The sequence below is a fragment of the Mauremys reevesii genome, linkage group 24 (assembly GCF_016161935.1).
Source record: "Mauremys reevesii isolate NIE-2019 linkage group 24, ASM1616193v1, whole genome shotgun sequence".
NCBI lineage: Eukaryota > Metazoa > Chordata > Testudines > Geoemydidae > Mauremys > Mauremys reevesii.
Genome location: NC_052646.1, coordinates 20,433,662 through 20,448,282, shown reverse-complemented (window position 1 = coordinate 20,448,282; position 14,621 = coordinate 20,433,662).

Genomic DNA, 14,621 nt, shown 5'->3' with positions numbered 1-14,621 from the left:
CCTTCCAGTGCGACAGCCCTTCTCGGGGGTCCCCTCTCTCTCTCGGGGTCAGGCCCCTCCATCTCCTGGAGCCAGGGGCGGCTCTAGATATTTCAACGCCCCAAGCAGGGCGGCACGCCGCGGGGGGGGTGCTCTGCCAGTCACTGGTCCCGCGGCTCCGGTGGCCCTCCCGCCTAGGCATGCCTGTGGACGGTCCGCTGGTCCCGCGGCTCCACTGAAGCCGCGCGGGACCAGCGGACCCTCTGCAGGCACGTCTGTGGGAGGTCCACTGGAGCTGCCTGCTGCCCTCCCGGGGACCAGCAGAGCGCCCCCCTGTGGCATGCTGCCGCAAGCATGTGCTTGGCGTGCTGGGGCCTGGAGCCGCCCCTGCCTGGAGCCGCACCTCTCTGATCCTCAGCACGTCTGTCTCTGCCGTGGGCCCCCTCAGGGAGTCCCCTCACTCTGGGCCCCTGGGCCTCCACCGCTGAAGGGGATAATGCCCCCCCTCCCTCGCCAGCCCTGTTCTCTAGCCCGGAGCGACTCTCAGTCAGCGTAACACAGGAGGGTTTATTGAGAGTTGAACCCAACACAGGAAACTCTCAGAGCCTCAGGCCTGGCCTCCCCCAGCTCAGCACATCCCAGTCCCCCTGCAGCCAGGGGGGCTCTGCCTGCTCCCCCCTCCAGCCCCGAGCCCCCTGCTTCCCAGCTGGGCATCTGATACCCCCAGCACCAAGCCCCCTCTGTCCATTGGCTTCTCTCCAGGGAAACAGGGTCGTAAACAGGGTTGCCTGGGTCTCCTCTCCTCTCTTCTGTCCTCTGGCCCTTCTGGCTGGAACCGGCTGGTCAGGTCACCGGCGTCCTCTCCCTGCAGCCCGTTGTCCCCACTGGACAGAACCAGCTGCGGCTCCTGAGCTGGGTCTCTGGGTCACCAGGTGACCAGGTGCCTGGGGTCTCCATCCTCCAGGCCATCGGCCGGGGTCCCAAGCTCCCTCTCTGGTCCTCTGTACCAACAAACTCCCTCTCCCCTCCCTTCGTCTAACCAGTAAGACCCAGAGACACTGAGTCCCCTCCCTCTGCATGCAAACCATTGGAAAAACCAAGAAAATCCCCCACTTCGTCACAAGCTGTCTCTGGGGTGGAGCACGGGGGCTGTTTATACAGGGATCCTTTACCCAGAGCGGAGTGTGGAAACGAGCCACATCCTTTAGAAAGAAAGAAGTGTCTTGATTTAAGAATGGAGAATCCGCTCTGTCCCTATCTCCCGGGAGCCAGGACTCCTGGGTTCCATCCCCAGCTCAGGGACTGGAGGGCGCAGGGGCGGCTCTAACTTTTTTGCCACCCCAAGCAATAAAAAACAAAGAGCCACCCCCCTGAACCAAAACCAACCCCTCCGAGCGCTGCTCTGCCAAACCAAAACCAACACCACCAACAAAAGAACCTGAGCGCCGCCCCGCCAAACCAAAAACAACACCCCCGCGAGCGCCGAACCAAAACCAACAACAACAAAAACCTGAGCGCTGCTCTGCCGAACCAAAAACATGCCCCCCAGTGCCGCCCCACCGAACCAAAAACAACACCCCCACGAGCGCCGAACCAAAACCACCACCAACAAAAAAATCCGAGCGCTGCCCTGCCGAACCGAAAACCACAACAACAAAAAACCCAGCGCCGCTCCACTGAACCAAAAAGAAAATCACTCCCTCCCCCTCGGAGCACCGCCCCACCGAACCAAAAAACAAAACAAACAAACAAAAAAACCGAGCTCTGCCTCACCGAACCAAGATTGGCTGCCCCTTATGAGGTGCCACCCCAAGCACGTGCTTGGTTGGCTGGTGCCTAGAGCTGGCCCTAGGAGGGAGGAGTAGTGGTTAGAGCACAGGGCCAGGAGGGGCCGAGTGTCAGGACTCCTGGGTTCAACTAGGCAGGGGTTTGTCCTGATGTGATTCACTGACCAAGGTGAGGAGTGATGCTGCAGAGTGCTGGGGTGAGGGGCTCCCCACACAACTTTGGGGTGGGCACGACAGACGGCTGGGGCTGATCTGGGCCAAAGTGGGCACAATCCAAATGTTTAGCAGGGAGGGGAATTATCCATCCAACAGTTCCCTAGGGCGGGGGTGGGAGTTCCCACCCTGGCACTTGCTAGCTCGAGATTTCATGACAAGAACTCGCAGCGCGTCTTCAGGCCCCCGGGGCCATGCGCTTCGCCGAGAAAAGCTTCAGTTGGAAACCTTCACCCAGTTCATTGTACGCCTGCAAATCCCATTCTTGGCACCATCCCCTCCTTGGCACCAGACCCGCAGAACGCCAGACAACCACCAGGCAGCCGGTGCCCCGAGGCTCCTGCCCACCCCGCTGGGCCAGACTGGCTCCTCGTGTCCTACTGTCAAGGGCCATTGGTAGGGTGGCCAGAGAACAAGAGTGAAAAATCAGACACTTTTTTTGGGGGGGAGAGGGGGATAGTTGTGTATATAAGACAAAGCCCCTAATATCGGGACGTCTCGTCACCCTCATTGTTGGCCCCTCACTGAAATGTGAGGGGGGGAGGGGTTGGTCGGCCCTCTCCCAGTACCCAAAGAAAGGGGGAGGGCTGAAGAAGGGTCATTATCCTGAGACTGACAGGCCTCAGGGCCAATGGGGAGAGGCCAGCACTCCAGATCGGCCTGATTGACAGGGCAACAGGCCAATGAGGGAGTCAGGAGCCCAGGGCCCGTCCTCCGTGTGAGCTGGGGCTGGCTGAGGCAGGGCAGAGCTAAGGGGAGAGCAGCCCAGTCCAGCACGTGCCCCCCACAATATGGCTTGATGAGAAAGCCTCATGGTGTTCAGCAGCCTAGTGGTTAGAGCGCTCATCCTGGCTGTGGGAGAGGCTGGTGTGATGCTTCCCTTTGCCTGGATGTCCCTTCCAGGGGCACGGCCTGACCCCCAGGCTGTAGGTCCTTCTGGGGGGGTCTCGCTCAATCTCTCCTTTTCCAGCTCTTCCACTTGGGATAAACTATTTAAAAAGTCGCAGATCCCCAGGCCAGACGGGACCCACCGGGGCCATCGTGTCTGACCTCCTGTGTCACAGGCCAGGGAACGTCCCCCACAGGATTCCCAGAGCAGGTCTCTCAGCAAAAGGACCCAGGCTTGCATTGAAAACAGCCACCGACAGAGAACCCAGCAGGAGCCGTCAGAAACTGTTCCAAGGGGTAATTCCCCTCCATGGTAAACACGTTCATCTTATTCCCAGCCTGACTTTGTCCAGCTCCAGCTTCCAGCCATGGGATCACGTCAGACCTTCCTCTGCTGGGTCGAGCAGCCCATTAGTAAATATTCGTTCCCCATGTAGGGACTGACAGGCCGGGATCAGGTCACCCCTGGCCCTTCTCTGTGCTAAGCTCAGTGGATCTGTCGCTGTGAAGCAGGTTTTCTAATTCTTTCCTCATTCTCGTGGCTCTTCTGCAATCGACCAACCTCCCCCTTGAAAAGTGGGCCCCAGACTGGACACTGGATCCCAGCAGCGTCGCCCCAGGGCCAAAGCCAGAGAGACAATCTCCTCCCTGCTCCTACGTGAGAGTCCCCCTGTTTATTGGGTCACAGCGAATAAGCACACGAGAGAGAGAAGGATGGACATGGAGGTTGGGAGACACAGGCTCTTGCTCCAATGAATGTTTCAGTTACACACCGTGGGACAGCATCAGTAGGAGGCAGAAATAACGTCTATGGGTAAAAGGGGTTTTCTGCCGGTATAACTGCCCCATGCTGGGGCTTTGGCCTGCACAGCAATGTCCCAGGAGATCACGCGCCCCGACCCGCAGAGCTGTGCCAGCAAACGTTTCTGGTATCCACCCGACCTTACTCATGTGCGTTCAATGGCAGACGAGATCTTAGAGAACAAGGCTGCAGATTCAGTGAGGTGCCACTAGGAGACCACCACCGCCTGGCTGAATCTGAGCTGGGAGTTCATATGTGGTTATAACTAATCCCTAGCTTTTCCATTGCACTGTTCATCAGTTGATCTCCAGCCACTCTCTCTCGTTAGACTCCTGGAGAGCCTAACACCTGGATTCTGTGTGGAAGCCCCCTACCCATCTCTACGATCTCCAAGAGCAAAACTGGCCTGGAAGCAATCAAGGTCAAAATGCTCTTCTCCACTCAGTTATTCTGTAATTAAATTCCTCCAGCTGGGTGTGATGTCGTGCTCTTGAGACCAGTTTGATGCCACCCCCTGGTATAGGGCAGATAAGAAAATCTTTCCCCAATTAATATTAACACAATTTAACGAGAAGGAATTTAACAACCTGTTCTGGGAATGGGCGGGGAGCTGTCGTAATGGGGCCAACACCATGGCCATCCTTAGTTTCATTCTGACAATCTCACCCGACTCCCATTTGGTATCAATTGGTCCTTGCTCCAGTGGAATCAATGGAGCCGGATCCCCAGCTGCTGTGAATTTACCGGTTCCTCTATCATTTACAGCACCTCAGGATGTGGATAAACACCTCTGGTATGCGAACGTTGCACCTCTACCCCTGTGACTGAGCTGTGTATCGCCTCTTATCTCTGTTGCACGAACAGTATGGGACAAGTTCAATAAAACAATAGCTGATGGATTGAGAAAGGGTCGATCTGGATTGTATTTGAAGAGGGAGTGCCCAGGTATGAGGGTCGTGCAATTTATTACATTTCAGTAAATCATTCACTGTTACTCTCAGTTTCTAGATTAATCAGACTTTGTCCTTCGACTATATAGCGAGGAAGGGGCCGTGCTCGACAGGTTAGTGCATCTCTTCGATATTACAGAGAAGTTGGAGGTGAACGGAACCGTGGTGCGGCTGAAGGTAAGAGTTTTTAATGCAGTGTTAAATTATTGCTTGTCATCCCTGATGATCTGCTGAAAGTGGGTAAAGGCTGGAGATATATTTCAGGTGCAAGTGGCAGGGATAAAAGCTTAAGAGTGGAGGCCTCCAAGCTCTATGCTAGACCCAGCATTCAAGTGACTCAAATGATCTGACGGGGGGTGAGGAAGGAGGTGGGTGAAATCTGCAGAGGAGGCAACTTACTGAGGTTCTTCGGATACTTCAGGGAGATCGAACGGAGCTGGGTCAATGGGCAATGCGATGGCAGGTGAAGTTGTTTTGATTAATGCAAAGTAACGCACATGGGGGCTGAGGGGTTTGAAGCCTCCTAGGCCTGACCGGTTCTAACTGAACCCGACTGATTCAGAGAAGGGACCTGAGCATCCCTGTAGGAAGATCAGTGGACACCTCAGCTCGCTGTGCGGCTGCAGAAGAGAAAAGCGAAGAAGCCGTTGGGCTGCCCAAGGGGGTGGAGATAATGTGAAAACACTGCAGTGCCCCTCTGCAGACCAGCGGGATGCTCTGACCCTGGCGCCCCACGGGACGTGCTGGTCGCCCCATGTCAGAAGGGACAGTGCAGACCTGGAGCAAATACGGATGAGGGAGTGAAAACTGGGCCCGATTCCCAGCTGGTGTCAATCAGTCATAGCTCCATTGGAGTCAATGGGCCAGATCCAACTGGGGTCGGTAGCTCCATTGGAGTCAATGGGCCAGGGCCGTGGTGTGGTCAATCAACCATAGCTCGACTGGACTCAATGGGGCCAAATCCCAGCTGGGGTCAATGGGTTGTAGCTCCATTGGGGTCCATGGCCCAGATCTCAGCTGGGGTCAATGGGCCTTAGTTCCATCAGACTCAAGGGGCCGGATCCCCAGCCAGTGTTCACCAGGGTAACTGTTGAAGTCAATGGACCGATAGGCTGGCTGGGGCCCTGGCCGTCTGGCAGTAAGTACCCAGGCTATAGGCTGACTTGCTGTTTAACTGTTTCCGTCTACATTCAATCTATTTGGTGTAACAAGGTGTGAGTCGGGGCAGGTCGTGTCCCTGTGACTCTCACTGGCTCCATTTGACGTCTCCACTTCGCTGGTCACCATGATTCCGTCCGGAGCAATGACTATTACAGGGATTGCCCTACCGAGCGCCCGTCTCCAGATGTCCCAGAGCCCCCGCTCTGCTACTGCTGGGCATGTCTGTGCCATGAGGAGCTGGGAGAAATTCTCTAACCAAAACTTTTCTCCAATGAAAAATGCAGGTTTGTGTCGATTTCATTGCTTCAGCAGGAAAAAAATTCTAGAAAAAAAATCCTGAAAAATGGAAATGTTCTGTCTGGACACCTCCAGAATTAATCAATTTTTTTTTAACTCCTTTGAAAGTTGATGGAAATTTTAAATTTAAAAACCAATTTACAAATGTTTTAAAATGCTTGAAAATGAACTAAAACCATTTTTTCGAACAGCTTTTCAGTTGGACGAGTATTTTGGGTCAACCAAAAATGATTTTTCCCGATCTTTTGGAACTGCCAGCAAATCATAAAATCGGTTATTTGTGCGGCTCTGTTGGCTGGTGCTTCCGCACCCCTCCAAGATCTCGGCTGTTATTCCCTTTTCCTCCTCATTTCCCTCTTGACTCTCTCCTCCTCCCTTCTGGCAGCACTCGCCGTGTCAGCCGTGAGAAGCTCCGTTCAGCTCCGAGCCCAGCCCAGGGTGCCTCCCAGCACCAGGATGGTTTCCTTCATCCTCTGCCTGCTCCCTGATCTCCTAGCTACAACGAGTGCACAAGGTGAGTCACTCGCTGCTGTGGCCATGTAACCCCCCTTCTGGACTTGGAGATTTTACACCCCAGGGATCCCCAGTCCTGGGAACAATCTATGCAGGGAGGGGGGATTAGCTCTGGGTGGGGTACAGGGCCCTGTCTACACTACGGCTGCTGTAGTGACTTACCCGCAGCGCTGTTGCTGGGCCAGCAGAGCCCCATAGTGAAGACACCGCCTATGCCAATGGACGAGGTTTTTCTATCCCTGTGGGATCCACCCATCGACCTGCACCTACTCCAGGGACTAGATCGGCCTAGCTGCAGTGCTCAGGGTGTGGATCTCCCTCCCCCCCCAAGTGCCGTAGCTATAACAACCTGTATAGTGTAGACCAGGCCTGAGGGGCACCATTACGGGACATTGCCCTGAATTCTTATTTCCTCGAAGGCCCCTCTGCCCAGCTTTGGCAGCAGAAAGGGGAATAAATACAGGAGTAAATTACACTGTTAGGGGACTGAGTGTGACCTGGAATCAGGCCTACAATTTCCGGTAGCAGAGGGCTCTCCAACCGAGCAAACAGAGGCCGAATGAACTCCAATGGCTGGGAGTGGAATTTAGACCAGTCCAAGGTGGAATTAACCCTGGCAGCAGGTTCTCAAGAGGAGGGGGGTGGATTCTCCATCCCTTGGAATCTTTACGTTGAGATTGGACGTCCTTCTAAAAAGCTCAACTATCAGATATGGGCTGCAGGGAGGAATGGCTGGGCGAGGTTCTCTGGTTTCAGGCTATGATCATTGTCATAGCCTGAAAATCTAAGCCTCTCTAAAAGAAAAGTTGCGAAGCTGTTTGTACATAAGGACTAAAGGGCAGTGATTATACACTTTACATGTCCCCAAGAGGTCTGTGCATGCCCATGCGCGGGGGTTAATGCTACTTCTGTCTATGGTAATTCAGAGAATAAGGGACAAGGAACATCCTTTTGTTCTGTTTTGCCTGACAATTTCCACCCTTCCCATTCCCCATATATTGCAATGGCAGGGCTGATCCAGAGGGATGTGTGCAAAGTTGGCTTGTCCTTAAGCCACTTTTATGTCCCGGAGGCTCAGGGCTGTGTAACTGGGCTGTAAACCTGGGGGCTAGTCCATCCGGGAGCCTTGTCAATGGGGATCAATCCCCATGAGTCTGGGGGCCAAGACAATGGCTTCTGCACCCCAAACCTTTCCATCAGACCCCTCTGCTGGCCGGCTGAGAGCCCAGAGAGCCTGGCTGCTTTCACCTCAATGGCATTTCCCTATTTCTGTGCATCGTGATAACATCTGAATCCTGCATGTGATCAATTCCAAAGTTTCTGGCATCACAGTTGGTGGCGCCATTGACATCTTCCAGCCCATCAATCCCCCCAGCCCAGCTCTGTCAGCGTCCCCATGAAGCGTAACATGTTACACCCTGAGCAGCTGATCTCCAGACAGAAAGATGGATGATAGTGTGGGGGAAGAGGAATGGGGGCCACACAGAGCCCCTGGCATGGGGGTGGGGGGAATGGGAGACATGTGGGATGGGGTACACAGAGCCCCTGGCATGAGGTAGGGGGCTTGCATGGCATCCCTGAGATAGAAATGGGGGAGAGGCATCCGAGGAGTCTGTGAGGACCATGGGGGCTGCCTGGAACCACTAGCGGTGCGACAGACTCTACCAACACAGGCTGCGAAGGGAGCGACTCTCCAGTACTGTAAATACCTGCACAATGGAAGCGTATGGGCGGGCGGAGGTTATTTTGTGGGCGGAGCTTGGAAAAAGCATCAGCCCCTTCACCCATCCCCAGTTTGATCCCCCAGTACCGCTGGCCAGGCGGTTGAAATTGTGCAATTGCAGAGTGTCCAGGAGGAAATTGGGTCTGTTAACGCCTCGGCTCATTTGGAGCAGAGGGGGAAGACTGGGGCTAAAAGACATGTCACAGTAAGAAGGAAACACTTGTTCTTCTTTCTCCAGGTGAGAACCTGAAATGTAACAAGTGCATCATCGCAGGAGACACCTGCCAGAGTGTGGCAGAGCTTTGCACAGTACCAAAGGCTACAGGCGGCTGCATTACGGTGGCAGAAGAAAATACACTGGGTAGGTGACATTGCCGTCAATCCAGGCACATCCTGTCACCAGCCTCACCTCATCGCTAAGGCCAACCCCAACACAGTCCATCAACAAAGCACATTCACCCGGCACAGAACACTCAGTCTGTGTTCGACGCTCAGCAACGTTACAGACTCTTACGTAGCAACTGGAAGACACGGTGGTTTGGAATCCTGGCCCCAAATTGCAGATCTCCCATTCACTTCAGTGGGGCCAGGATTTCACCCCCTGGGCTTTATTTATTGAATTTCATTCATTAAGTTTTCAGCTCCCCAATGGACGGCTGTGCTGCAACAAGCGAAGTTGCTTTGGTAGAAATGTACCTTCTGAATCATGTAAAAAACAGGAGATTGGCACTGAGATCCCTTGTAGTCTGTTGGCTTGCTCCCAGGGTCCTGTCTGAAGCTGTTAGTCACCTGCTCAGGGCTGGAGCCCTGCCGTACAACTTTCTTCCCCTTGCTTGGGGTGCAAATTCAAGGCAGTTTTTGCCCACTTGACTTAAAGAGATTCCAAACCTTCTCTTTGTTCAGCTCCCTGAGCTCTTCAGGCCGGCGGATTTCACTAGTTCCCGTCATTTCTCAATGTTTGCCCTTTGGAATAAAAAACCTTAGTTACAGACCCAGTTCTGTTCATCCTTCCATTACATTAAAGAGAGTAAACCTCACAGCGATGTTGAGAGTCCTCCATAATGCCTTCCCATAATTCCTTTGGGCCTATGTTTTCCTGCCCTTATGCTTGTCCCATTTTGCTGCACTGAAATCACTTGCTGGTTTACACAGCCCTTGGTGATGATTCAAACCCCATGTTCCCTGCAGCCGGCTCCGGCTCTCCCCGGCTCTCAGGCAGAGATGCCATCGCAGAGACTCTCGGCAGAGAACGGCCCAGCTCAGGGCAGCGCTAGGAGCCCTGGGACATGCCCCCAAAGGCCTAGCGCTGCCCCGGGGTTAGTGCAGCACCGGCCGGGTGGTGTCCGGGTGGATCCAACCCCCGGGAGGCTTCGCAGTGCGGACGCTCACCCCAGGGTGTGGCTAACCCGGGTTCACTCTGCAGCGCAGACACGGCCACCGAGTCCTAGACCCCAGGGCCACAAGGGACAGTTGGGATCATCTTGTCTGACCCCCGGCCCAGCACAGGCCAGAGACCTGCCCCAGATCATCCCTAGAGCAGAGCTGGGAGAGAAACCTCCCGTCTGGCTTTACACGTTGTCCCTGATGGAGAATCCACCCCGGCCCCTGGGAGATCGTCCCAGTGGTTAACGACCCTCCCTGTGAAAAACCTTCCCCTTATTCCCAGTCTGAGTGTGTCCGGCTCCAACTCCCAGTCAAGGGACAGCGTCCGACCTTCCGCCGCCTGACTGAGGCGCCCATCAGTGAACGTTTGTTCCCCAGGTAGGTTCTGGCAGACGGGGACCACGTCACCCCTGAACCGTCTCTGTGTTCAGCTCCACGGATCGAACTCCTGGCGTCTCTCGTGCTAAGGCAGGTTTTCTAACCCTTCTATCATCCTCACTGCTCTTCTCTGCCACTGACCAACTGACCAACCTCCTTCCTGAACGGTGGGGCCCAGAACTGGGCACAGGCTCACAGCAGCGTCGCCCCAGAGCCAAATATGGAGGTAAAAAATAACTAACCCTGCTCCTCCTCGAGGTTCCCCTCCCAGCCTCTCAGTTCTGTTCTTTGTTTTCTTAGTTAGAACAGAAGGGTCAAAGTTCACAGGCTTCTCCAGAGACTGTCTGAGTGACTATAACAGTGGCATAAAAGACTCCGTCACTATCACTGCTGGGAAGGGCAAGTATCTGAGGATCAGCACCACATGATGCAACAACGCAGATAACTGTAACTCGGGCACACTGGCAGGTAAGTTATGGGTCTGTTTTTACCATCCCTCTTTAATGGCTTGTCCACACGCACAGTGAGACGGCGCTGAGCTGGGGTGTGAATCCAGCTCTCCATGTGCCCCCTGCTGATGCTCGTGAACAGATCGTTCGAGCACTTTCGAAGGGCACCAGCTCAAAGCACATTAACGAACGGTTCACATGCGTCAGCAGGGCACATGTGGACAGCTGGGCCGTGGCAGGCAGGGTAGATTTACACCCCGCCGAACCCTTACATCCCCTCACCCATTGCCAGAGTCAAATGGGTCATATGGACCAGCCCCGGCACAATTGTATTTGTTCCCATTTCTCCCCTTTACTGCCCCCAACGTCCATTCACTCGAATGTCATTTCTGTCGCCACTGAAATGCCTGTCGCTGGCAGGTCCCCAAACCAGGGGCTGGAACAGTTGCGGCCCATGTGAAATCAGACGGGCGAGGGCTGCACGCGAGAGAGGGGGCAGCAGCCGGGATGGGCTCCAGTCTAAACCTCCCTGAACCTGTCAGGCTCCACCTTCAAACTAGCTGGGGGCTTTGCCCCCAACTCTTCCCGTGGGAAGCTGCTCCAAGACCTCCCTTGTCTGATGGCTGGAAACTGGGTTCGGAGCCCTGGCGCTGTTCATCGCCGTCCAGTTTTGTCCCATCGGCCCTTGTGCGAACAATTCAAAACCGCCCGTTTGGCCATTTCCCCAAACAATGTGATTTCCTGTCGCTTTCAGCGTTTGAAGCAGTGAGTGATCCCAGCTGTGACATCACTGGCGTAACAGAGCCGTGTGGGGAGAACACACACGGGTGGGATATCCACACCCAGGGGCACAGCTTGCTCCGGGCAGGCAGGCAGGCAGGCAGGGATTGCGGGAGCAGGGGTTGCCTTGGATAGCAAAGGTCTCTGCACCTGCTCTAAGGCTGAGATGGGAATAGGAGACGGATGTGATGAAAGTCTCTGGGGAAGGATACAAGGGGAAAAACCAGGGGGATGTCATGGTAGTGGATGGCTCCAGACCAGCTAACTAGGAAGAAGAGGTGAATGAGGCTGTCTTTAAATAACTAACACAATCATGCAAAGCCCAGGACGTGTGGTGAGGGGGGACTTCAGCCACCCAGAGATTTGTTGGGAAAATAACACAGCTGGGCACAGATTGTCCAACAAATTCTTGGAATGCCTTGGAGACAATTTTTTATTCCAGTTTCCCCTGCTCTGCCATTCAGGGCACCCCCATCCCCTTTTTGCCCCATTCCCCCCTACCCCCCATGCCAGGTCTGTGTATATTCCCCCTTCACCCACATTCCCCCTCCCCCTCACCATCCTCCTTTATTTGTGGGAGATGGGTCATTCCGGGTGTCACCATGTTACACCCCCGGGGATGCTGGGCTGAGCAGAGATGGGGTGTCATGGGGCCATCGACCAGTTGTTTGATCTGAGACAGTCGCAGAGGTGGCTGGGCTGATCAGCTGGCGAGGGTGGGGGTGGGGTTCCGATTTCTCCCAAAGACGGCAGAATTCTGGCCCTGGGTGCCTAGAAAATGCCCAGAAATTCTGGAATTTATTGGCTGTGAGGTTCAGAGGTTGCCGTTTCACAGACAGACAGAGATGTGCCGTCAGGCTGGGGGTGGGGCCTTTGCATGCATGGGCAATGCAGGACAGCAGGTGCACAACACGAGATAAATGAACTTTAATCCACCGTGTAACCATGTGTCTCTCTCTCTCTCAGTTCTCAGCGCCCACGGGGAGCACCACCGCGAATGGGCTGCAGTGCGCAACCTGCTTCGCTCTGAACTCTGATCCCTGCCACAGCCAAATCACCCCTTGTACCAGGGATGAGACCTATTGCGTCGATTTCGCTGGGTACCTAGAGAAAGGTAAATGCTGCCAGCTGGCTGCAGAGCGGGAGCTACCCCAGGAATCTCACACCTCAGGAACTCCCCTGCAGGGGCAGCTCTAGGAATTGCGCTGCCTCAAGCAGGGCAGCACGCTGCGGGGGGCGCTCTGGCGGTTGCCAGTCCCGTGGCTCCGGTGGACCTCCCGCAGGCATGCCTGCGGGAGGTCCACCGGAGCCGCCTGCCACCCTCCCGCGGCACGCCGCCCCAAGCGCGCACTTGGCGCGCTGGGGTCTGGAGCTGGCCCTGCTCCCCAGAGAGCTGGTGAAACCTAGGGCCAGTCTACACTGCACCATTGTACCACATCTGGTGAAGATGCTCTATGCTGGCAGGAGAGAGCTCTCCAGTCGGCATAATAAATCCACCTCCACGAGTGATGGCAGGTCCGTCGTTGGGAGAAGCTCCTCCGCCAGCATAGCGCTGTGCACACCAGCACTTAGGTTGGTGAAACTTGCTCAGGGGAGTGGCTTATTCACATCCCTGAGTGACATAACTTATACCACTGTAAACTGTCGTGTAGACAAGCCCCTAGAGTCTCCTAGACCCTTGGCCTGTGCTGGGCCCTTGGAGGGTAAGGGCAGCCAAGGGGGTTTCTTGTCCAGGGGGAAGGAGAGAGGAATTGGGGAGTTTTCCCTTCCAGGCCAGCTCCCGCCTCTCAGTGGTGCCGCCCTGCCCCTGGCGTTACGACAACACGTCTCTTGCCATGGGAAGGGCTGTTATTTCGATGATGCAGAGTTGGGGAGAGAACCCAGGAGTCCTGGCTCACAGAACCACTGCTCTAACCACTAGACCCCACTCCCTTTATGTTTAACGCAACTAAGCTATTGCTCAGTGCGGAAGCTCCTGTTCTCAGTGTGTGTCCAAGACTCCCAGCGCGTTGGGGTGTTTATAAAATAACTGAACCGAGCTGTTGGGGCTGCCGGGGACGGTGAGAGCCGGGCATGTTCCCCGGGGGGCCACGCGCTGGGGAAGGAGCCGCCCCCGGAGATCAGCTGGTTCCAAACTCCAGCTTCAGTCTCGTGTGGAGCTGCAGAAAGGGACGTGGGGGAGGCAGGAGGGGACCAGACGCCTGCTCTGCCGTGGCCGGTTACAGCGAGAGCAGGGAGAGCACCGGGGGGTGGGAACAGGAGGCAGAGGTGGGAACCGCTGGATGGTGGAGACAGAGGTTACGGGGGCAGAGAAGGAACCAGAGCTGCCCCCACCTAATAGCAGGCTGTTTTTCTCCCTCAGGTACAGCTCCTTCATATCAAGCAACATTTGTTGCAAAAGGCTGCGCTACTGCATCTGCACAAAACATTAAAAGTGAAACTGCCTTGAGTTCTACCATCTACACGTACGTGTTCACCCAGGTGACCTCCAAACCTGCGGAGAAAACACCCCCCAGTGGGGCCAGCCCGGCTCTGGGGAGATTCTCCTTTGCCCTCTACCTGCCTGGCCTGACTGGGCTGCTGCTGGTGAAGCTGCTCGCCTGACCCCCGCCCGGCACGGCCCACGCAGCACCTGATTCCTGCACGTTGCAGCCCGAGCTCTGAATCGTATGTTAATTCTATTGATTACTTACAAATTCCCAGTGATTGCTGGGAGGTTTGGCAGATTCTGGGCCCTAGATCCATCCCAGTGTTATTAAAATTGCAGTTCAGTTAGGAACCCTGATGGAGCCGGTTGCAGCCCTCGCACTGTAGGAACCTTCTGTGTTTCTAATAATGGATCAGCACTTTTAGCAGAGTCCCAAATGCTCCAGCCCAGGAAGGAGGACAGCGGTAATACACAATGCCCATCTGCTCATCCCCACACATGCCCCTTATGGAACAACTGGAAACGATAGCCATTGTCTTCCTCCTCACCATCACCTGCCTCATCGTTTCCAGTGGCTGTGATTTGGGGACCCCCAAATGCTACATTTCACTCACCCCCTGCCCACAAGCTAGGGTACGACTTTAAAATATGTTATACTGATGCCACTGTGCCTAATGCCTATTCAGTAGAGGCTTCTACCCTCCGCCTTATCTGTATCTCCTCACCCTGCCGATGTCGGGGTCCCTTCTCCTGTAGGTTAGGATGTTACTGATCTCAGCTTATTCTCAGACACGTCAATTCCTTGCCATGGCCGGCTTGTGGTCAGACATCTGCAGACGTTCCCGTCCTACAATATCCCAAAGCCGGGGTTAGCTCACATCCCTGTGGCT